Here is a 24,483-nt window from a genome sequence, read left to right as displayed (position 1 = left end):
ATTAACTCCCTCCAGCATCCCAGGGTACTCAATTCTAAAGTGTTCTAAGGCTGAATTAGTCTCCCAAATGCCCATCATTTTGCTGCATCCCAAAAACTACTGCAAACAACAGATGTACGAAAGGTAAGCAGGAGTCTGGGACCACTTGGGCCAAAAGAATCTGTGGCTGTGATCCTGTTGGTACATGCTTCCTGCTAAAACTCAGACACTTATCATGCTTTGGCAAAGAATTCTCACACCCTGGCTTAAACAGGGAAGACACCAAAAGGTATTTAATCTTTAAAAAATGCAATAGGCTGATGCTACTAGTGCAGTGATTAACCTGCCTGGTAAGTGTCCATAGACTCCTTTTCTTTCCTAGTGACTCAGGCCACTGGGAAAATTGGAGGAATGTGGCATCTCCTTCTTTGGAAGTCTTCAAAAACATTATGCACTCCAAATAGAAGGAATTCACACAAGTCTCCTCTCCATCCCATCCCAGACCACCTCCTCACATACCTTTGCTGCCTTGTCATATACTTCAGCCCTCAGGAAACTTTCCTTCTTCTTCTTCTTCTTTTTTTTTTTTTTGCAGGGGAAGATACGCCCTGAGCTAACATCTGTTGTTAATCTTCCTTTTTTTTCCTCCCTAAAGCCCAAGTGCATGGTTGTATATCCTAGTTGTAAGTCCTTCTAGTTCTTCTGTGTGAGCTGCCACCATAGCATGGCAACTGACAGATGGGTGGTATGCTTCCGTGACCAGGAAATGAACCTGGGCTGCCAAAGTGGTGAGAGAGCTGAACTTTAACAACTAGACTATCAGGGCTGGCTCCAACTTTCCATTTTTACAGGGGCTGACTCTGCCTGGGAGATTCCTCTCTCCCTAACAGTGACTCAAGAATAAGACAAGATCTCTCCCAATTCTCTACTTTTCCTTGCTTTTCCCCTAAACACACACATTGAGAGACTTTGCATTTTAGAGGTTTTGTTGCTCACTACAGGGAATTGTAAGGGCTAAAAACAAGAAGAGTGGGAGGCTGGAAAGATTCAAGGATGCCACAGTAACTTGTCAGTTCTTTTCCATAGCACCAGGGTTGAGGAAGTGAACAAAGTAGACAAAATCTCTGTGCTCTAGAGTATTCATTCCCTGGGAGAGAAGGACAATAAATATAACAACTAATTTACAGAGTAAGTTAGGAGGGGCTATGAATAAAAGCAAAGCATGGAGAAAGGATAGGAATGCCTGTGAGAAGGCATGTAATTTTAAGGGAGAGGTGAGATTTTGAGCACAGCTGAAAGGAGGTGAGGGGGCACACCATGTGGGTATCTGTGGGAAGAGCATTCCAGGAGAGGGAACCACTAATGCTAAGGCCCTGAGGCAGGTGGGACAGCACAGAGACCAGTGTGAACAAGCAGAGGCAGAGCAGGATGGGGAGCCAGAGAACTATGGGGCAGAGCTCTCTTCATCCTGCAATCAGAGCAGTAAGAAGGAAAAAGCACAGAGCTTGAGCTGCACTGACCCGGACTTGCATCTCAGCTCTGCTCCTTATCTCATGTACCTTGGGCTACCCTTTCCTCATCTATAAAGAGTTGACCGCAAAGAACAGAGTCAGTGCAAAGGGTTAAAGGAGATACAGAATGTGAAACTACCTATCACGGGACAGAGCTCATGCTGCATTCCTGCCCATCACACATTAGCTCCCTGTCTCTTCCCCTGGTTACAGAGCTCCTCTCATCTAGCTCCCATTGTGGCCAAATAAAAGGTGTCCAGAAGGATGCCATTTGAAGGCTTCCAAGAGGGCCAAGATACATTAACAAGTACAAGAAAACAAACTGCAAAACAGTACGGATGTATGTATAGTATTGCTGGCAAACTAACATTTTAGTAACCACATTCAAAAATCTGGAGGAATCCACACCAAACTATTAATGTTGATCATTGTTGATGGGTAAGATTACCAAAGATTCTAACCTTGATCTTTTACCTTCTATATTTACGAAATGTCTGAACATTCTACCATGAATACACATTACATTTGCAAGCAGAAATCACAATAAAGGCCAGTGTCGATGCAGAAGAGGTGATTTCCTGGCTCTCTCCTATATCAGTACTGAGTACCTCCATTTCACCTTGAACCTAAGGCCCACCTGGTGTGATCTAACTTAAAGAACCCTTATATCTTCTAAACGGAGAAATTGAGTGCAAATAGGGCCAAAGGGAGCTACAGGGTTCACAGATGAGACCTGAACCACAGGCAAATGTCCTATGGTGGGTGTGCCTGGCCAGCAGCTGTGAACTGAACTCTGACTGGTTCACTTTGGAAAGGGAATGGATTAATTTGTGGGTTGTGAACCACTTTCTAAATAAAATTAAAATCCTTGCTATGGCTACCACCAAGGAGAGAAAAAGAGACTGATGAAAATAAAGTATTTCAAAGGAAGCTGACTGTGAACTTCTTTTACAATTCAAGATTGTTGACACTGAAAAAGATCTCACTTTAGGGGCCGGCCTAGTGGCGCAGTGGTTAAGTTTGTGCACTCCACTTCAGTGGCCCGGGGTTCACAGTTGGATCCCGAGCATGGGCCTCAACACCGCTCAACAAGCCATGCTATGCAGGCATCCCACATACAAAATAGAGGAAGATTGGCACAGATGTTAGCTCAGGGACAATCTTCCTTAAGCAAAAAGAGGAAGATTGGCAACAGATGTTAGCTTAGGGCCAGTCTTACCCACCAAAAAAAATAAATTAATTAAAAAAAAATCTCACTTTAAAGAACTCTAAGTTAATCGTCAGGGCTAATCTTCCTCAAAAACAAACAAACAAACAAACAAAAAAGAATTCTAAGTTAAGAAATACTACAAGAAAAAATTCATTTCATAACTAAGTAGCTTACAAGGTCTGTCAAGGAAAGGTTAATATGCCAGTTCCCAATGTCTTACTCAACAATGCATTAAAATGTGCTCATTATCAGTCACTGCAATGCATGCTAGTTAAATAGCTTGCAAAAATTTTCCTCCCCACTACCTCCAAAAAAAAAAAAAAAAAAAAGATGCTTGGTAGGGGAATAAAAAAATAATGCTTAAGCATCCATAGTTGCCCATATGGCTTTTCCCAATTTAAGTATATGTTTTGAGAAAAAAGAAATGTAGTCCAGAAACATTTTTACATTCCTCCAATTGACCATTGCACCAAAAATGGTGCTCAGCTCTGCATTAAATAAAATTCTGCTTGAAGGGAAGAGAGTACACTAGTCTACTTCTTGGATGCTTTTTAATTATGAGATTTCTGACTGAAGATAGTAATGCTCCACATAGGAAAAACCATTTCCTCCCCCCAAAATCTAGCAATAGCTCTCTTTGCTTTCTGCTTCTTTCCCAGTAACATCAAAACTCATTTTGAGTTTATCTGATCATAGACTGGAAATCCCCAGGGCAGAAAGACTCCATCTCAGCATCTCCATAAGCACTGGGGAATGCACTCTTCCAAAACCGAGTGTTTTCCGTGAGGCAAAATGGCTATACAAATTGCTTTACTGTCAACAGAACACAGTATAATGAAAAAAGTAACATTATGGTGTTCTAAAACCAGTCATATCGCCCAAGGAAGAAAACAGAGTTTATAAATTTACAAGAGCGTCTTATACTTCCTACCTAATAATATTCATCAGTTTATAATTAAAAGCTGTTAACTTCCATGGGATATGATTTTCAGTAAATCCCTTAGACTTTCCTATATCTTTCTCACCATCATCTCAAATATGTGACCTGAGTATACAAGTTTGTAGCCCCACTGGGTGAATTTTCCATTGATGCAACTGCAGCAATTTCTAAGTCTATGAGAACTGCGAGGAATGTGTAACAAAAGCCAATATCTGGATTATAATAATGCACTTGCAAAAAAAGATTAAATATACACCTATAGTTGAGTGCACAAATTCCAAGACTTTCAAATGAATAACTGCTACAATCCGAGAGACTGGAATATGGTCAACGGCTGATATGGATGCCTTCAGCCCATTAAGGTACTCAAACCAATGTTGTTCTTATGACTGGCAATGAGACCAGAAGATAGTGTGCAGGGTGGCAAGAAGAACTGAGTGGGATACAATAATGAAAAACATGAGTGATTCGGTCTACTTGATGTGCATACATTTTATAGATTTAAATCTGAAAGGAAACAACTTTTTGAACTTAACTGCTGCTTGGTACAGTTAAACAGAATCACGTCTTGGCCCCATTTTTTATAAGGTCAGTGCCACCTCAAAGAATTCCACAAAGACCCATTCCAAAACAACAGTTTCTCTTACTGGAAGGCTACAAAGGTTGGTGTGGAATCTGTGAAATGGAAAATTGGATTCAAGCCTCTATGCTCATGCATAAGCTTGATCTTAATGAAAATGGAGATGGAACAGCAACACCAGGGTTAAAGGCTACTCTCAAGGCCTCCCCGCCCCCCCAGCAACCGGATGCACTTGAGTTTGCATCCTTATCCTGTCCCTGACTGTATGACCTTGGGCAAGTTAGCTAACCTTTCGAAGTCTTAGCTGCTTCATCTTCAACATAGAGATAACAGGCTGGTTGTAAGGATTAAATGAGATCATATACAAACAGCTTTTAGCTCAGTGCCTAGCACATATGAGCTTTTAAGAAATGTGTCGTTTTAATGATGAGATATGGCACTCTAACTATATTTTGGAAGCAATTACAGTCCTGCTGCCATATCCCAACATCTTGTGATAACCATTTTCATTCTATGCTTATAGGTTTTACTATTCTTTTCATCACAATATTTTGAGAAAGAAAAGAAAAAATGGTGATCAGTTACATACATCCCACTTTTTGGACTGTTGCTTGAAGCAAGGTGAAAAGCTAGGGAAATAGGTAACATATACATTGAAGAGAAATTCAGTCTTTAGGATATGGTATTATAAGTGTATGGAATATAAACAAGTCATGTAACTTCAGTCTATAATATATGGAGCATCAAATGACAGTAGGTTTTATTTTGAAAGAAACAAAAGCCAAGCAGTATTAAAGAAGATGAAGAGAACCAATATGGGCCTATCACTATCTCAGTTTTAGTGATTGAAACAGGGATTGGTGGGCTAAATTTTGGGAGATTTCATGGGGTCTGACTTCTAACAGGTGGCAAGCTTTAGTCATCTTCAGATGCAAAACCTTAACGAGTTTGAGGAGGCAAGTCTCAGAGATTCTGTTCAAGGCCTCCTCTCGGCAATCAAGGGAAACAATTTTCTGGGTTTAAGCCTCCCTGGCAAGTTAGCAAGCAAAGAACTGTCCGCTGTAGCTTGCACCTGTCCCCTGATGGGGATTCTGGCCTGACAGTGAAAACCCACCATCCTTTCCTGACAGTCCATCCCGCCGCTGTGGTGCCTCTTGACAAACGGGAGAAGCCCACTAGGAAGTGGTCACTATCAACCAAGCCACAATTCCCCACGGTGTGGGATTTCCACCTCAATACCACGCCTGCAAAGCGAAAATAAGCGCCCGCTTGTTATACTGCAATGGGATTCCCCTCAGCAGCAATACCCCTTCCTCCCCCCCGCAGGTTGCATGTTTTATTAATAAATGCAAGATGGCATACGGAGGCAAAGAATGGGAGGTAAGGCATCTGCAGCTGGACCTGAACCAGGGCAGTTTGCAAAAATAAATAAGAGGCATGTGACAAGAAGCAGATTCCCCAGGCTGGAGCTGAAGCCCTGGGCTGCCCCACGCACCCTCGCCTTGCTCCCGCGGCCAAGCGGGATGAAGGTCAGTGGTAAGATCCCAGCCCTCCAGGGCACGCACCCTGCAAACCCTGACCGGCCCCCACCCCGGCCCCGGCCCCGGCCACAGGACCCGGGCAGTGAGGCAGGGGAAGCCCCAGCCACTGCTGGCTGCGAGGACACATACCTGCTGCCGGGGCTCGGGATTCGCTCGGCTCTGCAGCGGCACTGGCCGCGGCTCGCGCTCCCGAGGCTCCCCTCTGCGCCCCCTCCCCGCCCCCTCGCGGCCCCACCGCTCCCTCCGCCCCTCCGCCCACCGCGCTCGGGGGCGCGCTCGGGGCGCGCGCGCGACCTCGCGCCGCCAGCTTGCCTGGGGCCGCGCCTGCGCCCTCGCCTCCCGCCGTCCGCGCGCGCGGGAGGCTGCGGAGGGGACGCGCGGCTGTCTAGGAAACGGCGGCCCTGGCGGGCAGGGCTGGTGGCGGGAGCCGGGCAGGGGGCGGGGAGTCGGCCGCCACCGGGGCCCGAGCGGAGCGCGCCGGCTTCGTGGTGTGGGTGAGGGGGTCGCGGGGCCGGGTCGGAGGGTCGCGTGTGCGCGTGCGGAGAGAGGAGGGGGTCGCGAAGGGAAGGTCTGAGGTGGAGGCGGGCGGGGCAGAGAAGCAACAAGTGCGGAGGCCGAGGGGGCCCCACCCGGGGGATTTCGTACAACCTAGAATAGAAACCTCCTCTGGCGTTGGTGCGGCGCCTTGCAGTTTCCAGAGCTCTTTGCCAGTCCTTCGTTGCGTCCGCACACGGCCCTCAGGAGCTGACCGCAGGCCTTACCCTTTGCGTTTTGAGGCCACTGAGGGGAAAACACCTCGTTCCGGCCGACATCCTACCAGAATCAGAGACCCCTGACCCTCAGTGTCCTGTCTGGGAGAAAAACACCCGTCCGGACCTTCATTTGATAGTCTCAGTTCAGGGACTTTGTAGGACAGTGTTGCTCGACCTTTATTTTTCTTTCCGTTATCGCTTTCTTCAGCCTTTTTAGACATTTTGTTCACTAATCGCACCTCCCCCCCCATGAAATTCTGATATCATTGATATATACCGTATAGTTGCTTCTGTACCGTATGTGTATTTGTGTTTTATACATAAAAAGACTAAGATTTCGCCCCTTGGAATGATCTCGAGCCCGCTGAGAGGGCTCGTTCCAGGAGCGCGGCTCTTCGTTAGCGAGCGGCCTAGTGGAGCGGCGAGGACTCGGGGCGCCCCCGCAAGTGCTCTCTGGAGGTTAGGAACAAGCCCTCACGTGTGTGTGGACAGCTCGTTCTAGCGTCTGCAGGTGCTGCCGTGAGCAATGGAATAGAGTCACGTAAGCAGCTTCTGGATTCATGGTAGCTTTTATTTGTAGTCTCCATCAATTAAAGCTAAAAATATAGCCTTTTTCCTATAGGGTCTTGACATTTTTGTTAAAATACTTGGAAAAATTAGAAACCTTCCTTTCTAGAGCACTAAGTTCTAGGGTGACCTTTGGCTCTGCAGACAGCCTTGATTTCTGTTCTCATACCTCTTCTAACGCATTTTTTTTTTTTTTTTGCTGTTTGTTTTGTTTTTTTGTGAGGTGTTTTGGTTAGACCCGTTTGGTTTCCTAGGAATGTCTTTGTCGTTCTTGCCTCCTCTTCCCACCCCAGCTTTTCTAGCTAAAAGACGGAAATTGTAGCGTTGAAGGACTTCAAAACCTAGGTCTCAGAATTGCCCCAGGGACTTGGGTCATACTTTTTCTTAGACACAGGAATATCTAGATAGGGAGTAAGTATCTAATTTTGGCAAGCTGAGAAATAAGTAAAATTTCTTCTTCAGGCCCTGCCTCGTCTTTCAGTATTTCTTACCCAACTCTAATGGTGGTATTTCGGAGGGAAAAAAGCTGTTGGAGGTAATATTTGTAGAAGCTATGTGGGTTGCCAGAGGATTTCTCTTCTACATTTCTAGAAGGAAGAAATGTGGACTGGAAAGGAGAAAGTGGGGCTAGATCACGAATACTTGGGAGGATGGATGGGATGGGGAGGGGTATAGTTTTCTGACAGGTGGTAGCAACATTTCAGCTACACTTGAAAAAGTGTAAAAAATAAAGCTTGGCATAGCTTGCCCAGGTTATCTACCCCCTTTTTTCACCACTTAGTAGAAATCTAAAGATTTGACTAAAACCACTGAAAAGTATCCAGTTACAATGCTAGTTAAAAGAGTCAGATTGGGGCTGACCCCGTGGCCAAGTGGTTAAATTCTCACGCTGCACTGCGCTGGCCCAGGGTTTCGCTGGTTCGGATCCTGGGCGCGGACATGGCACCGCTTGTCAGGCCATGCTGAAGCGGCGTCCCACGTGCCACAACTAGAAGGACCCACAGCTAAAATATGCAACTACGTACTGGGGGGATTTGGGGAGAAAAAGCAGAAAGAAAAAAAAATAGATTGGCAACAGTTGTTAGCTCAAGTGCCAATCTTTAAAAAAAAAAAAAAAAGTAGGATGAGTATTTTGAAACTTGCGGACAGAGAAATCAAAACACCACTTCCGTTTACCTGAAATCTTTGCAGTCTAATAGTTTTTGGATTCAGGTGCAATGCTACTTAGGGAACTTTTTCCTGTAATCGCTGTCTATAAAGACCCTTTAGAGAGAGAGAACTATGTGGAAATTACACGTTAACATCTTTCACCTGTGTCTTTTAAATGTGCTGCTCTTTTTTTTGTAATCTGAGTTCATGGAAAATGTAGCTGCAACCATTTTATGTGGTAGTGTGAAGTCAAAAATCCCAAAACGTGTATAATTTGTCAACTCTATGCTGCCCCTTGGTGGTGTCCTACTTCACAGCGCATACCCAAACTAAAATCTTTGATATATTCTTGAGGGTGTTGAAAACCTAAATCAGAGGTGTAGACAAGATGCATTCTGCAAACTCCAAACTGGTGCTGCTCTTGTTTTCAAATACTCGAAGGCTCAACACCCAGAGGAGGATTAGCCCTTGAGGCTAATCAATCTAGAGGAACTGTGAAGATCTCTGGCAGGCCTCTTTAGCGTGCTCTTAAACTTGCCTGTAAGAATCACTTGAGGACACTTATTTAAAGTCAGATTCTGGAGCCTCACCTCAAACCCATTAAAGTCTAATCTACAGGAAAGTGGCCTGTGATTTTTAACTGCCCCCAGGTGAGTCTTATCAATAGGAGAGACGAGGACGACTGGAGCTATAAATAGAACAGGTCTTGCTTCAATAGACTGCAGGTGATTAATGAGAGGGAATTTTGTGGCTGAAAGAGCCCCAAAGCAATGGGAAAATAGGACCTATGAAGCAGAAGTCAAAGAAATTAACTGTGGATTTAAGCCTTCTGTGTCACTTTCTTGCCAGATATACCTGCTTTTAATGTGGCTGTAATTGGCATGATATCCCATACCAAAATGCCTTTTTAGGTAAGTCAGGTTTTCTTTTAGTTAGAAAGACTGTCTTTTCAAGAGTCCCAGAATCACATAATCAGAAAATTTGTGCATGTATGCAGCCGCAGGATTATGAGAGGGCAAGATGGGAGATTATGTTGATCCTGCGGATGTCTGAAAAAGAGAGAGATCAAAGTTAAAATTTCTTCTCTTGAGGTAGCTGCTTGTAAAAGTAGAACATATGAAAATTAAATAATACCAAGAGATCTTAAGTTGTTAATGGTTATGTAAATGTTAATATTTTAAAACCTCTTCTAAATGTTGATTTATAATACAACCTCATTTATTTGGAACACAGAGAGAAAGCCAATCTGAGTTAGTGAAAGGCCTGAGAAATAGAATATATGTGATTTTGTGTGATATTTATTTAAAAATTTAAGTGTACACAATAACTGCTGACAAAATGGCTTTTTAAAAAAGTTCTGCTGAGATGGTTTTAATGAATAAATGATTTGTAATTAGCAAAATTCATGGACATACAGTCTGTGGATAAAACAAAGCACAGTACCGTGTGCTCAGTAGATGCTCGGTTAATACACGTTTTAAAAGGTTTTCTCATAAGTAGGTTAAATATGCTTAATGCAGCAAGCCCATCTTCAAGGATAGTACCTCAGTGGCAGATTTCACCTTGAGCAGTGGTACATCAAGAGTGGGGCAATGAGAGCATCACTTTGGGTGTAGGCAATACAAATTCTCATTGTCTGTAGAGAATTTAAACTATAATAAACCCACTAAAACCCACTATCTGCTTTTTGTGTGTGTGTGTGAGGAAGATTGGCCCTGAGCTAACATCTGTTGCCAATCTTCCTCTTTTTGCTTGAGGAAGATTGTCCCTGAGCTAACATCTATGCCGGTCCCTGTCCATTTTGTATATGGGATGCCGCCACAGTATTGTTTGTGACGAGTGGTGTGCACATCCACACGCTGGATCCGAACCCATGATCCCCAGGCGACCAAAGTGGAGCGTGTGAACTTAGCCACTTTGCCCCTGGGCTGGCCCCTCTATCTGCTTTTTATTACCAGTAATTTTTATGTACCAGAAATTCTGAACAGTGTTGGTTATAAAATACTCCTCCCTGAAAAATCTCTTATGAGTGTAGATTCTAAACAATTTCTGTAGTTACTGTTAAGTTTTAGTAATGTATATGCGAGCTTCAAATTCTCACTTCTTAGTTATTTATCCTTTAGTAAATATTATACTCTATGTGGAAGTTAGTTCAGAGAACTCCTATTTATACAATTGGGCTTCACTAAACATAGACTCAGTTATACAGGTATTTTTCTGAGTAAATTCATAAAAATTCAGGGTAATTCAAGGCTTTGGGTGCAGTTCATGTCTACAACTCCTTTGGTCCATATCCCTGTGTTTAAATTTAGATCCTTAATAAACAATGGTAGCACAGCAATTGTAAGGATGAAAAAACAGAACTTGATTAATTCAATGTTGTCATTCTGTGTTACCACCTAAGAGTTTTCATTTATATGTAAAATTTAAGAGTGAAACAAAGTGCAAACTTTGAGGTGTAATATTTTTTGTTGGTAAGTACAAATTTTAGTTTATATGTGAAATTATTCTTTTGAATAATTGAGTTCAAATAATATCTTTTGACTTTGAAATTTACTCTCGAATTGTTAATGTTTGCTTCAAAACTAAAGAACGAATCAAGAGAATGGGAGGTGTAATGTTATTAGTATTTCAGCAGACCAATGTGTAGGTTTAAATTTTTCCTTTTTTCAAAAAACATTAATTCCATTACATTTTTCCTTTTTTGTATTATAATATTTATTTTATATTGGCATATAAGCAGGGTTGAATGAAAGAATTTTCAGTTTCTTTCCTGGCCATTATTATTCATTTTATGATTGTTATTGAAAATAATTTTGTCACATAGAGGAAGGGATGTTAAAAAAAAAAAATGAGTGGCCAGCCCTGTGGCAGAGTGGTTAAGTTCTCGCACTCCGATGTCGTGGCTCAGGGTTTCGCCAGTTTGAATCCTGGATGGGGACATGGCACCACTGGTCAGCCCATGTTGAGGCAGCGTCCCACATGCCACAACTGGAAGGACCCACAACTAAGAATATACAACTATGTACCGGGGGGCTTTGGGGAGAAAAAGGAAAAAAATAAACTCTTTTTAAAAAAAAAAAAGATCCCTCTGGGTGTCAAATTCTGAGTATACCACTGGGCTCAAATAATTACGAAGTGAATGGTATTCAAATTAAGTGAGCTTTATTCTGTGTTTAATATTTGGAATTTTGCATGTACTTGATGAGGAAACTGTAACCACGGGCCCTCTAAGGCTGGTCCAAACTGACCCCATCTTATCAACAGTAATTGAAAGTTATTTTTCAGGAACTGAGACCCCTTGTCTAGTTCAGACCAATTGAGACCACCTGTGTAATGCCCAGTAAGTGACCCTTTTGATGTGAAGCTGAAAACTCCACCCTCAGATCACACTGACACCGCCATTTTGTGAACAGGTGTCCTATAAAGAGCCATGAAGTTTGACTGTGCTTGCGCAGATCAATTACCTCACTTCTCCTTATCTCCAATCATCTGTCTCCACAATTCAGACCACCCTTGCCCTTCGTTCTGTAAATTTTGCCCCTAGCCCTGGATCAGGGAGACAGATCTGAGAGCATATGCCTCCTGTCTCCTTGCAGATCAATCTAGCTGGCGTTTTTATGCACATCAGGTAGGAGAACCCCATCTTTGTGTGGTAACAAAACAATTATTTTGGCTACGTAATGTATGTGCCAAAATAAAATATCAGTGATTATATATATTTTAAAACATAAAAATGACACAGTATTCCAATTCTAGTATGACTAGGCTATTTTAAAACTTAGCAAGTACATGTCCATGTGTTTATTGATAGAATCCTAATAACGGCGAACATTTATTAAATGCTTACGATATGTCAGACACCATTCTATGTGCTTTGTATGTATCAATTTTTTCATGACAACCCTACTTGGAAGGTATGGTTATCTCATTGTATAGATGAGAAAACTGAGGCACAGAGAGGTTAAGTAACTGGCTCAAGATCACACAGCTAGTAAATGGAGAAACCAAAATTCAAACTTGGACAGTCTAATTCAGAGACCTCAGGTTCAATCCTGGTGCCTCACTGCCTCACATGTATACACAAAGTTGTGCCTCAATAAATTTGAGGAATCATTGTGTAGTGGGAAAAGCATTCTGGATTCCAGGGATCCACCTCTAATTCATTCTATGACTTTGAGTAAAACAATTAAGTGAATGAATGTCTCTGATTTAGAGAGTGTTGAACTTATTCCATCTAGAAGTTCTCTAAATTTCTTTCTGCCTCTAATTTTCTACCTCTAAATTTCTTTCTTTTTATGATTCTATGATTATTTTTATGTAAAGAAGAAAGTTTGATCTTTCATTTATCTGACTAAAAATGAACCAGAAAAATGAAGAAGTAGCATGATCAAATTTGAAGGTAGATAAATTTTGGATGTTTTTTAGTTGCGGAATTGTACTATTATTAAACCGTTCATGTTCATTATTTGTATGACTACAGAAAGACCATAGACTTCTGAGGGATTGATTGTGCATTCTGAAAATTGGCTTGATATAAAAATTTATATTATTCATATATGTCACTTTTACGTAATTAAGGTGTTCTGAACCATTGCTTTGATCTTCTGTCTTAGTGCCATATAAGGTAAAACTCTTTGGGAAAATGATTTAAAGTGGAAGATATATCATAGTGTAGGCTACTTTTTCCCCTTCTTTCTCATGAAGTCTCCCACCTTATAGAAATGACAATCCTTGTTAGCCCTTGATCCATAATGTTGCAGGTAAATTTTTTTTTGGTGGAGACAGAACACAGAAAGTAACTTTTATCATGAAAAAAACTATAATTCCTTGCTGTCCTGTTTAAAGGATTTTTTTCCTCCCACGCAATAATCTTTTAATAAAATTAAAAGATAAAAGAATAACATTTTTTTCTTGGTGAGGAAGATTGGCCCTGAGCTAACTTTTTCTTTTTTTTTTCTCTCCCCGAAGCCCCAATACATAGTTGTATATCCTAGTTACAAGTCCTTCTAGTTCTTCTATGTGGGATGACACCTCAGCATGGCTTCATGAGTGGTGTGTAGGTCTGTGCCCAGGATCCAAACCCGTAAACCCTGAGCCGCTGAAGCAGAGCACAGGAACTTAACCACCACGCCACTAGGTTGGCCCCTCTATTTCCTTACTAATCCCACTTCTAGCCTTGTATTTGGAAGTGTTAACAATAAATAGTTTCCTAGGACTTAAAAAAAAGGTTGAAGTTTCTGCTGCCTGTTGTGAATTCCTCTGTGATATCACTAAGTAAAAGAAAAAGCTCAGATGAATTTGTAAATAGATTCTACTTTCCTTTGCTTCATGTGTTACTAGAATTGTTGTGTAAAATGTTTTCTATTTTTATTTTTCTTTATGGTGATCACAATTTCTATCAAAGCAGAAGAGATAGAGGCAAACCAGAAAGCAAGAAGCAGTTTCTTCTCTGCAATCTGGGAGAAAAGACTTTCCCTCAAGGACAGATCAGGTAAGTAATTATTTGTTAATTCATTCTTTCTAAATTTGGGGCCATACGTGTAGCCATAATTTGTCAACTATAATGATAGATAATTGGTTTAATTTAACTAAGAGGAAATAAGTGTACACTCCACAGCATGGAAAGTACTGTAACTTTTAATTTATAGAAGGTTGGGTCTCAATTCTAATGTTTGAGAAGCCTGTATGTATAGAACCATGTTCAGTTATATATTAACTATTTTTTAAAATTTTTTTATTGAGTTAATGATAGGTTACAATCTTGTGAAATTTCAGTTGTACACTAATGTTTGTCATTCGTGTTGTAGGTGCACCACTTCACCCTTTGTGCCCACCCCCCACCCCACCTTTCCCCTGGTAGCCACTAATCTGTTCTCTTTGTCCACAGGTTTAAATTCCTCATATGAGTGGAGTCATACAGAGATTATCCTTCTCTATCTGGCTTATTTCACTTAACATAATTCCCTCAAGGTCCATCCATGTTATTGCAAATGGAATGATTTGTTCTGTTTTACAGCTGAGTAGTATTCCAGTATATATATATACTATATATATATATAGTATATATATATACCACATCTTCTTTATCCATTCATCTGTTGATGGGCACTTAGGTTGCTTCCATGTCTTGGCTATTGTAAATAATGCTGCAATAAACATTGGGGTGCATAGGACTTTTGGAATGGCTGACTTCAAGTTCTTTGGATAGATACCCAGTAGTGGAATAGCTGGGTCGTATGATAGTTCTATTTTTAATTTTTTTGAGGAATCTCCATACTGTTTTCTGTAGTGGCTGCACCAGTTTGCGTTCCCACCAGCAGTGTATGAGGACTCCTTTTTCTCCACAACCTCTCCAACATTTGTTACTATTTGTTTTAGATATTTTTGTCATTCTAATGGGTGTAAGGTGATATCTTAATGTAGTTTTGATTGCATTTCCCTGATGATCAGCGATGATGAGCATCGTTTCATGTGCCTATTGGCCATTCGTATATCTTCTTTGGAGAAATGTCTGCTCATGTCTCCAGCCCATTTTTTGACCGGGTTGTTTGATTTTTTTGTTGTTGAGTTGTGAGAGTTCTTTATATACTATGGATATTAAGCCTTTGTCAGATATATGACTTGTTTTTTCCCAGTTAGTGGGTTGTTTTTTTGTTTCAATCCTGTTTTCATTTGCCTTGAAGAAGCTCTTTAGTCTGATGAAGTCCCATTTGTTTATTCTTTCTATTGTTTCCCTTCTCTGAGAAGACATGGTGTCCGAAAAGATCCTTTTAATACTGATGTCAAAGAGTGTACTGCCTACGTTTTCCTCTAGAAGCCTTATGGTTTCAGGTCTTACCTTTAGGTCTTTGATCCATTCTGAGTTTATTTTTGTGAATGGTGAAAAAGAATGGTCAATTTTCATTCTTTTACATATGGCTTTCCAGTTTTCCCAGCACCATTTGTTGAAAAGACTTTCTTTTCTCCGTTATATGCCCTCAGCTCCTTTGTCGAAGATAAGCTGTCCATAGATGTGTGGTTTTCTTTCTGGGCTTTCAATTCTGTTCCATTGATCTGTGCACCTGTACTGTACCAGTACCATGCTGTTTTGATTACTGTAGCTTTGTAGTATGCTTTGAAGTCAGGGATTGTGATGCCTCCCATTTTGTTCTTTTTTCTCAGGATTGCTTTAGCAATTCGGGGTCTTTTGTTGCCCCATATGAATTTCAGGATTCTTTGTTCTAATTCTGTAAAGAATGTCATTGGGATTCTGATTGGGATAGCGTTGAACCTGTAGATTGCTTTAGGTAGAACGGACATTTTAACTATGTTTATTCTTCCAATCCATGTACATAGAATCTCTTTCCATCTCCTTATGTCGTCATCCAATTCTCTCAGAAAGGCCTTGTAATTTTCATTATATAGGTCCTTCACTTCCTTAGTTAAATTTACCCCAAGGTATTTTATTCGTTTTGTTGCGATTGTGAATGGTATTGTGTTCTTGAGTTCTTTTTCTGTTAGCTCGTTATTAGAATATTGAAATGCTACTGATTTATGTAAATTGATTTTATACCCTGCAACTTTGCTGTAGATGTTCATTACTTCTAAGAGTTTTCCAGTGCATTCTTTGGGGTTTTCTATATATAAGATCATGTCTGCAAACAGCAAGAGTTTCACTTCTTCCCTCCCTATTTGGATTCCTTTTATTCCTTTTTCTTGCCTAATTGCCGTTGAGCTTAGAAAAATGAAGGCTAAGGGGTGACAATGGTTTTCAAGTAGATGAGACGCTATCATAATGAGGTTAGTGCCTGTTCTTTTCTCATCTCCAGAGGGAAAAAGCAACAGGAGAAATTTAGATTAGAAAAATCAAAGATTTTGAAGTTAAGGGTGTTTAAGATTAGAATGATTTACCCTGGAAAGTTGTAGAATCCTCTTTCTAGAAAGTCTTCTAAGTAGCCTGATCATCTGCCAAGAATAACTTATATACCCATCATAAGGCCTTCTAATTTTATGATGCTATGGTTTATTTTGAAAAACACGGTCATTTATGTCTAAGACAGTAGCTAACGTGATATATATCTAACGATAGAATATATAAACTTATAGAACTTGGAGTTAGGAGTATTATGGAATATTATAAAGTTATTTATGAGCACAGAAATAGTCATGTATTTTATTCAATTTGTTCCATTGACCATGTCACCATCATTGACTTGTTTAATTTTTCTGGTTCATGTAATACTCTCTGAATACATATATGTTAACATCAACAGAAATTGAATTGTGGACTCTTAATTAATCACCTCTACCAAGACTTGAGAGAAAGACAGGAGGATAAATTTAAAGATGAGTGTATTCAGGTAGGATTGTTGAGGACAGCTCCCTGAAAGGTGAGATAAGGTGGAGATTTCAAACAATGAGAAGTGGACCACAGTATGATAATCTGAAAACACTATTTGGAAGCAAGAAAGCTATTCCTCACTTCTTTCCATTGATTCAGAGAAAGAGGAGAAAGTAAGAACTAAATAGTTATATTGGAAAAGGCACCTTGTGATCTAAGGGGGAACCAGATTTTTAAGAGGGAACTGCAGAGAAGTGAAAAATAAATTTGGGATAAAAAGAGTTTGTCCTCAAAGAAATGAACTCTCTAGTAGATGGGGATAGGGCAGAGGGTGAAGAATGACTGAGAACCTGAAGAATTGATTGGATGTGGTTTGGGGGATTCAAGAGTAAAGCTGTGACAGTCAGAGGCAAAAGGAAAAAAAAGACTTGTGCTGATGGAGGTGAGTAAATAAAACAGAAATGAAAGAAGTATTTGAGTAGGAGAGAAAAGTAGACACATGTTAGCGGAAAATCAGGGCTGTTAAGATAGTATTTGTTTGTGAGCAAGGATATTAAAAATGACCAGTTATGTACACTGAGGAAAATGGGAGGGGATGGTAATTACTCCAGACCTGAGAAGGGCACACACATGAAAAATAACCAGGCTGACTGATGACTTATTTCAAGAGAAGTTTTCCTGGGACAGTGTTCAGAGGCTTACTCTGTTTGGATAATGATTGTAGAGTTTCTAGGCTCCAAGGACATAGGGAACCTCTAATAAGACCAGGGAAGGGGTAACACTGAGGGGTCAGTGGGGTTGGGAAGCTCTATGATTTCTGTCTTCTTTACGTCTCTGTATAGAGCTGTCACATTATGTAGAAGACATGCATAATTCAAGACTATTCCTGGCAGCAAAGAGTGGAAAGTTTGCTATTGCCGTGTGGCAGTAGCTTAAAAGAGTTTATAAATCACTAACCAGCCAGCTTGGAAACTGTGATTCTTGATGACTTATTAATTGGAGGAATTTGTGTTATTTCCTATTTTGCCTATAAAGTGAGTCATTATTATCAAATCATTTCACGTTTGCATAAAATGCAACCATGCACTATTTAGATTTTCCAGTTAAGAATAGTGATGATAGTTAATACTTGTTGAGTTTCTTGTGTTGAGGGACTTGACATGTATAAATTCTTTTTTTGTGTGTGTGAGGAAGATTGTCCCTGAGCTAACATCTGTGCCAATCTTCCTCTGTTTTATGTGGGATGCCACCACAGTGTGGCTTGATGGTCAGTGCTAGGTCCACGCCTGGGATCTGAACCTGTGAACCCCAGGCTGCCGAAGCAGAGCACGTGAACTTAACCACCTACTGTGCCACCGGGCCGGCCTCATTTTATATTCAGACAACTCTCTGAACTAGGCACTATTATTCTGTCCTCTTCTCCCCCAGCCGTCATGTATAGATGAGGAAACTGGGCGCAAAGATTTTTGTACAGTGTCACATACTTATTCTATGGTGGAATGTTCTAGTGTGGAACTGGGGTTTTTGCTCTAGCCTTCTGGCTCCAGAGCCCATGCTCTTGAACTACATACCTTTTTATATATAAAAATTGTGAATTGAGGGTTGCTTGGAAACTATTATATCTTGACCAGTTGGTGACTTGAGTACATTTGTAGATGATACAGCTTACCTTGAAGAAAGTGGCTTTTGTGAGCTGATACATTGGATGAGAATTGATTTATTGCTTCCATAAATGTTTTAAAGAGAAAAGTTTATACCAATACACACAGTGATTTGAAGGCGTGTTGCCTGGGCCAGGCCGGCTGCTGTTATTCAAAAGATCACATTGGGTGGTATAACCCTAGTGAATTTATCAGGGTCTCACTCTCAGTCTTGTGGGCTTAGAAACCTGATCTGGTCAGTAGGTGTCCCAGAGAGCATTAAATTAGTCTAACAACATCATCAGCCTAATATGTAAACCCAGAATGCAAATTTACTGATTTACAATGAAATAAAACTGTTACACAAACCAGTTATACCAGGATGATCAGTGTAGCTTCTTCCAGGTGGTGGACCTAGAGGGAAACCAAAATGTAATCCAGAGGTTTCTTGTTGAACAAGCACCATGAATATTTCTTTTGTTTTTTTCATGGTATTTATCTATTTCAGAAATTCCTCAAGAATTTCATCAATAATAGCTGCCATTGGCATGTACTGTCAGTCTTTAACTTATAAATAGCCTCCACCCCTGTGTCCCACCACCAGGGGCTCTGCTGCCATAGAAACAACTGTTAATGAACATGGATCCTTAAGAGAACCTGTAGGTTCAGAATTGAAGGAAGGGAAGAGTCTGTGAAAAGCAGAATGCTAAAGGGTGCTAATTTCAGGGATAGACTCTTAAGTAGGATGGGTTTGCCTGAGGAGGGATCTCTTTCCCTAAAATGTATTTTTATAGTACTGCCCGAGGGTCTTTTTTTTTTTTTTTCTCCTACTTCCATTATATATTTCCTGAAATTTCACCAAATTGAGATTGGTTTCTATTTTTCAAACATTCTCTCTTAAAACTATAGATATCTGTGTGTGGCAGATACTCTTAATGACTTCCCTAATACCCATTCCCTATTGCTTACCTTCATTTTGTTAGGGACAGCAATGTGACCAGCTTCAAGCAAAACACCCTAACTGGTTGAAGCCAGTCATGACAGTCCCATTCTCATCTGCCAGTGATTGTGAAGGGAAATCTACTGAGGGCTTTTGCTTTCCTGATAAAGAGAAGATAGGTGGCTGGTACTCTCCTCTTTTCCCTCTTTGTGCCTTAAATGCAAACATGAAGGCTGAAGGTGTAACAGCTGTCTGGCAACCATGAGATGACAAGTATGAGGCTGAAAATGTGATTCCAACAAGCTGAGCACTATGAAGGAGAAGGATTGAAAGAGTCTAGGACATTGTTGAACAGCTCTTCCAACCTTAGACTGCCTACTTCCAGACTTCTTTTAGAGAAGGATGAGAGGAAAGTTGTAACCCTTGTTACGCAATAGCAAAGCATTTGACTAACCTGTGCCTGCTGTTTGATGGAAGGCTGACCGTGTGCAAACTGAGATTGTTCTGTTAGGAGAAATGAGAGGAAAAATTTGGAATACTGTCGTGTGGTTACTTCTTGTGGCTTTTCAGTAGGATCCTGCAGAAGGTGGTGAACTCAAATTAGTACTCCTCAGTGTGAAAGCAGAGAGGGGAGAAAAATACAGCTTTGCTATAGAGGTATTCTGCTTTTAGCTCGTGCTCTAAATTGACAAAGAGCCCCATAATTTGGAATTTTGTAGAGATTAAGGGTAGTATCTCCTCACCTAAGACTATTGTTAGAATTGCCTCAAGTCTATTATGAGAGTTCAGAGGTCAGCTTCTAAGAGATGAGAATTTCTAGGCCTAAAGATTATTTCTAGAAATGTTTTTTGGCTGTGGTTACTCACTCATGGAATTGATCTGAAGCAAATAGACCAGAAGCTTAATAGATTTTTGAGGCAACTGTAGCACAAAGTTGGCAATAGTTGTGATTGTTTTTACGTTTTAAGCAATCCTCATCCCTTCTTCCGTAAGTCAAACCAACATGAAGTAGGCTACAAAAGCTGTGGAGGCCTGGGGAAGGGCACCCACTTCAGAACCTACCTTAGATATGGGTACAGAGGACAGTGATGAAGCAGATCCTCCTAAGACTTAAGCTAGGACCCGCCAGATTCACTAACCAAGGAATTTACTTTATTGCCTACCAAGGAATCTGCGAATTCTGTCTAATAAGATATGATATGGATTATGGACTGTTGACCACTGTGTGCTTCCTATTATCCCTTTACTTTAATGGAATTTGTATTGAGGTCACTCTTTTTTTCTTTTCTATCGTTATGCATAGGAGGGGAGTGGTTTAGAGACAGCTTATCTTTTCACCATACAGATGGTCAGGTAAGAGTTGCCATATTTGGGCTTGATAGAGCAGATAGAAAATCATCCAGAGATCTTGCTTCATGCAGTAATTGGATGAGATAGTGGGATTGTCTTCCTTGAGGAGACGACGAGTACATTCTGTTTAACACGTATAAAAGTGCGTGTGTGCATATTTAATTGAGGACTGGCAGACATTGTTGGTTCGTGAATCCATATCCATTACTTATCTCTACCACAACAATTAGAAAAGTAAAGTATTTGATTTTCCAGTCTTTCTTACTGCTACAGTAGCCATGTAATACAATTCTAGCCCATGAGCCTATTGGGGGACTTCATGGAAGGCTATTTCTTTTTCAGATAAAAGGGTCAGACAGGACTAGGGTTTACACCTTTTTCTTGCTTTGGCCCTAGATGTGATGCTTGGAGCTACACTGACCATCTTGGAATCATTAGGCAACAAAGATGCATACAAAAAGTTACCACACTCAGGCTGGTAGAGCAAAAATTTTGGAGATATTGATGGCATTATTGATAAGATTGATAAACCTTAGCAATTTTTAAATTTTTTTTTTAAAGATTTTTTTCACTATTTAAAGATTTTTTATCTTGTGAAAGAAATGAATCCATATTTGTTTATGCTATTGTGAACTGGATTCTCTGTTACCTACAATCGAAAGCATTCTAAACTGATACAGTATAAATGTCTCTTTTCTATACTACAATGTCAAGGATAGTTCTTGTTTGTTCATTTTTAGTCATGATGACTTATTAGTAAATAATGGTTATATGAAATGAGAAAAAAGTTATTTTAACTTTTTACAATAGGCTAATTCATATGTAAAATGCATTATTGAATTGTTACTATTGACAGTCATCTTCTCAATATGTTGCCCAGTTTGCATTTTTTGCTTTTTGGAGTAAAATATTGGCATAGCTCAGCATTCCACTTTTAATATAATTAGGGAACACCTTTTGAAAATTGGTTTCTCATACTGAGTTATACAGTAAGAAATGCTAAAAATTGCTACAACCAAATAAAAGTCTTCAGGAACTAATTGCTGATTCCAGTAGAACAGGTTCAATATAAAGTCTTGGCTTTTGTATAGAACAGTCTTTTAGTTCTGCATCATTGACTACTAGTAAATGTTTGTTACTTCCAAAGTGATGTTTTACTCTAAATACTTTATATCAGAACATGTACTTTTTCTTCCAGTGTCTTTTTGAATGTTTTTGTTCATCATTTAAGAATTTTTTTATTCTAGCTGTTGACTCAACCATATGAGGTTAAAGATTGTGCTTTTCTGTTTTTGCCCTTCTTAAAATTAGTTAGTGGTAAGAGCCATGTGTTCCACCTTTTTTATCATAAGGAAATTCTTGAATACCAACAAAAGGTAAATATGGAGCTAAGGAGAATAGACATATTATTTTGGATGTATTTTATAGAAAAATTGTATTTGGCTTCAAGAACAGCTAGCTTTTTAATTTTTATTTCACATATTGACAAGATGTGATCCAAATAATTTCCTTCACTTCCTAAAAAAGTATTTTAATCTGAAGGATTTTTTTGTTTACATTAAATTCTAAAAACAAAAGCTTTTAAAATTAAAGTGAAAGGGCTTGACTCTAAAGATTCCATTATTACTATATCTAAATACATATGAGGTGATTTTTGGGATATGAGATGTATTGGTCTCCACTGTGTTTTTCGTACTGGCCTCATACATAATATTTTGCTTTCCTTTTCCTGATGCACCCTGATTCAGGCAGAGAGCTTCTAATATTGTAAGACTAGCAAGCTAACATCTAAGTGGGAGATACTTAAATGTATGACAAGGGTATTTTTAACCAAGGGACTGAAAAATCTTTTTGATCTATGTCTGCTAAGATTTGAACGCTCTATAGAAAGGGTTCGAGGTTTTTCTCAATTTAAATTACTCTTAGTTTTGAGAATTTATTCTTACTAGAGTGGCAGCTTTTATCACTGTCATATAAAGTCTTTCTGCTGGGTGATTCTCATCTACTTTTTATGGTCACCCTGTTTGCTAGCTTTTCTTAAATCATATGTGATGTACACATGCCCATATTCTTTCACTATGAGAGGCAGCATTGCTAAGTGGATACCTCCCTCTCTGGCCTCATCTCATGCTTCTATCTGCTTAAACTGCACAGGTCTTCTTTTAGTACAGGTATCCTACTTATCTGGCTATTTATTGTTTAAGTCTCTACAGGATTGCAAAGGGAAGCCAAATTTATAGTAAATATTCACTAATGAAGAAACCATCTATAAAATTAGTTGTCCCTCATACATGCTTCCCTGTCTAGCTTAGGGTTATTGTTGGCCACTCTTTTTCTGATTGTTGAATACTCGTATAAAACACAAATATAATACACAGCGATTTTAGGGAAAAATTACAAATCTTGAAAAGATGTAGGATAGATGATGAAAATGATGTTGGTGAACTCAAATCACAAGTGAAACCAATGACAAATGAAGATTTGGCAGAATTAGGCCACAGCAATTGAAAAATAGAAAAATTACACAGATGATGATGACCCTTTCATCTCTTAGAAAAAAAATTGAATATCAGGATTAAAAGAGGGCCTTGGGAAAACTGTCGATAATCTCAAGGTTTTTACAAATAAAACCTTTACAATTGTGATATGGAAGCTAGACATTAGGTGAAGTCTGTTTAATACAATTTTTTCAGGAAAATTATGCCCAAATACCCACTTGATTTGTCCATTTCTAAGAATTAGCACATAATTGTAGTTATCAACAAAATTTGTTAAAATAAGATGAAATAAACTAATAAAATTCTTACCACTTTATATATGAACTTTTCATCTGTTTTAAGTGGGCTAACTTTAAATGGCTTTTTTCTAATATTCAGAGAAAGAGGCTCTAATAAGCATTCTGTATCTAAGATTTGAAATAATTTTATATATCCTATATCTGAGATTTTGAGAATATATTTACATATTCCATTCATAAGTAAATATATAAGACTAAATATGTATAGTCTATTTACCATGGCAAATTCTTTAAAATTCTTTAAAATATTAGATTCTCTTCTTTGCTTCTTATATGGTTAACTTCTGCCCATTCTTCAGATCTTGACTTCTTCAGGAACAATCCCGACAGTTGCAATTTTACGTTGGTATGTAGGATTACTTGATTAAAGTCTGTTTCTTTCATAGCCTCTAAGCTTCCTGAGGCAAAGACCTTTTGGATTTGTTCATCATTTTATATCCTCTGTGCCTGGCATAAGACCTTGTATGCAGTAGGTGCTCAAAAATATATATATATATTTTTTTGCTGAAGAAGAGTTGCCTTGAGCTAACATCTGTTGCCAATCTTCCTCTTTTTATTTTGATATGTGAGCCGCTGCTGCTACATGGCCACAGACAGGCAAGTGGTATAGGTCCATGCATGGGAACTGAACCTGTGCTGCCAAAGTGGAGCGTGCCGAGCTTAACCACTAGGTCACCAGGGCTGGCCCTCAAAAATATATTTTGAGGGGTTGGCTGGGTGGCGCATTGGTTAAGTTCACATATTCCACTTTGGCAGCCCGGGGTTTGCTAGTTCAGATCCTGGGTGCGGACATCGCACCACTTGGCAAGCTGTGCTGTGGCAGGCATCCCACATATAAAAAGTAGAGGAAGATGGGCATGGATGTTAGCTCAGGGCCAGTCTTCCTCAGCAAAAAAAAGAGGATTGGCAGCAAATATTAGCTCAGGGCTAATCTTCCTCAAAAAAATATATATATATATAATATATATTTTGAGTCAATGATGAATGGATAGAGTGTGCCACCTGGAGCAAGGCAGACCTAGGTTTAAGGTTTGGTTCTGCCACTTATAAGCTATAGTCTTTGGAAAATCAATTTAACCTTTTAGCCTCACTGTCCTTCTCTGTAGAATGAAGACTATCCATACATTGCAAGATTATTGTTAAGGACTATATAGCATAAATGAAGCTTTTATTATTTTGTCTGGCATAATGTAAGTATATAATA

General features: G+C 39.7%; 2 protein-coding genes across 52 annotated transcripts in view; one reads left to right on the top strand and one right to left on the bottom strand.

The window, feature by feature from the left end:
* TMEM266 (transmembrane protein 266) overlaps positions 1-6,006 on the bottom strand; it is a 134,933-nt gene extending 128,927 nt beyond the window's left edge. For 4 of the 10 annotated variants that reach the window (XM_070574018.1, XM_070574024.1, XM_070574007.1 and 1 more), the window contains exon 1: positions 5,891-5,994. The gene's annotated coding sequence lies outside the window, so the exon portion shown is untranslated. Of the gene's footprint in view, positions 1-5,890 lie in introns of all 10 variants that reach the window. The other 6 variants (XM_070573996.1, XM_070574029.1, XM_070573989.1 and 3 more) reach the window with 6 other exon arrangements.
* The window catches only part of NRG4 (neuregulin 4), a 121,746-nt gene continuing 102,812 nt past the window's right edge, over positions 5,550-24,483 (top strand). For 6 of the 42 annotated variants that reach the window (XR_011526689.1, XR_011526674.1, XR_011526673.1 and 3 more), the window contains exons 1-3: positions 6,136-6,255; positions 6,842-7,054; positions 13,640-13,723. The gene's annotated coding sequence lies outside the window, so the exon portion shown is untranslated. The other 36 variants (XR_011526700.1, XR_011526691.1, XM_070574360.1 and 33 more) reach the window with 30 other exon arrangements.

Source organism: Equus przewalskii, chromosome 1, assembly GCF_037783145.1.
Source record: "Equus przewalskii isolate Varuska chromosome 1, EquPr2, whole genome shotgun sequence".
NCBI lineage: Eukaryota > Metazoa > Chordata > Mammalia > Perissodactyla > Equidae > Equus > Equus przewalskii.
Note: the sequence above shows the minus strand (reverse complement) of the source record. Positions and strands in the feature narration are given on the sequence as shown.